Source organism: Bison bison, unplaced genomic scaffold (genome assembly GCF_000754665.1).
Source record: "Bison bison bison isolate TAMUID 2011002044 unplaced genomic scaffold, Bison_UMD1.0 scf7180017864309, whole genome shotgun sequence".
NCBI classification, from domain to species: Eukaryota; Metazoa; Chordata; class Mammalia; order Artiodactyla; family Bovidae; genus Bison; species Bison bison.
Window position 1 is genome coordinate 7,727,061 of NW_011494881.1, and position 1,994 is coordinate 7,729,054.

Below are 1,994 nucleotides of genomic sequence, written 5' to 3' on the forward strand. Positions count from 1 at the left end.
CCGGAGGCGGGGCGAGCCTCGGAGCTCACCTCGGAAGAGCGCAAATTCTCCCCAACCCCAATCCCAAACTCGCCTCAGCAATCCAGTGGGGTGATTGGAGGCCGATTAGTTTAGGAGGAAGTTTTATTCTAAAATGGGTCCAAAAGGAGTGGGAGAAGGTCCAGTTCTCCACCAGAAGCCTTGTAACCCAGGCTGTTAAATCTAAACCTCTGGGCATAAGCCTCCCACAGCAGTAACACAATGGACTGTTTAAAGGTTATTTTATTAAATATCTTCAGTTCAAGGTTTCATTGTAACAAAGCTATGAAGGGTCTACCAACATTCAGAACAAACACTATTTTTAAATTATTTCTATGTCATCATGCAAAAATTCTGCATCAAATGCCTTCCATTTCCTGTTTAAAAGGTGGTGGTGGTGTTGTTTTTTAATAGTCTATTGTCTATAGATGCTGACATTAGCCCCAGAAGAGAAGAATGCTAAGAAGTGGGGCTGGAGCAGCCATATGAAGCTATGGGTCTCAATGAATTCTAAGACCATTTGTCTTCAAGCCAGCAAAACCAAACCCTGTGGTGAAGGTGTCTGCGTGCTGGTACTGCAGGCTGCAGGGCGGGAGACGGCTGGGACCCGGGGGCTGGGGCATGCAGGAGGTGCTCGGAGGAGCCTGGCTAAATCCAAGCACCAGCACCCGTGAGTATGCTCTCTTCTCAGCTGGCTCCAAGGTAAACCTGTAGCTTTGCCTCTTCTCCCAGCTCCTGTGCCTCCTTAAGGCAGTCCAGGGAGCTGGGGTCTACCCATCTCTCCCCCAATAGTGCAGACATTTGTGCAGACAGACCTGCACAGTTGTTTGGGGGGAAACCAAAGCCATGACCAATTGCTCCTCCATTATCATCTCTGCTATCTGCTTAGAGTATACATTCTTCCCTCCTGGAATGGAACTCCTTGAGCACAGAGAGGGACAACGAAGGTAGGAGCCTTGGCTCTGGATATCTCTTTTGGGTACATGCAGGTGAGACGGGGGTGATGCCCATGCAGATTGTCCAGCAGTAAGTCTATACTTCAGTTGGTCAGTAAAGAAGTCTCTTTATAGAGGATACCTCTTCTTGCCAGAGTAGTCAAGTCAGTCTCAAAGACAGGAAAAGAGATTGGCGTGCAGCAAGGGAAGAGTAAGAAGGGAGGCAGCCCTGAGGGCAGCCTGAATGCATAGAAACAACCATCAACTCAATCCCGCTGCCTCACTCCTCCCATCCCACAGGGGTACTTGGCAGAGGGCCCAGGCCCAGATGAGAGTCAACACAGGGACCACCACCAAGAGAAGGCAAGACAAAGATGGTCCAAGTCAGCACGGAAACAGAACTGCCAAAGGTGGCAGGGGGAGCCCAGACCAAGGCCTGGCTCTCTCTTTGCTAAGTTATAAGAAAACAAACACAAAGCAAAGCGGCAACCCCTCCCACTTCCCAGCTGCTAGGATTGGGCCTCAAGATCAGAGCCCACGTGCATTGTGCATCCTATAGAAATGGATGAGTAAGTGAGTGCATGTCAGACTAACACGAGGTTTCTCATCAGCTTCGGAGCAGACACGCTTCTGCAGCACCAATTCTCTTCCCTTCTACGCTAAATGGTAGAGTACAGCAACGTCCGGGCCCTGCTTCTCAGTCCTGAGGCCACTGCTTCTCAGCTGCCTCCACGGCAGGCTGGGAGCTCCACATTCTCTCCCAAGAAGGTCTGTTGGCCACGGTGTTCTCATAAGCCTCGTTCTAGGCGCGTATACAAATTCTGAAGAAGTCCATTCCGAGACCTGGGGCAGGCAGGCCATCTCAGAGGCTGCAGTCACATCACACAGCCCCCAGAGCTCTGTCAGAGTTCTTGCCTGGTCCCGAGTCCATGGAGGCCAGAGGCCGAGCTCACCTCTTCAGGGCTGGTGGGTGAGCCCACTGCTTGTGCCAGGATGGGCATCACACAGACTCCTGCCTTCTTGCCAGCCCAAGGGCTGTCG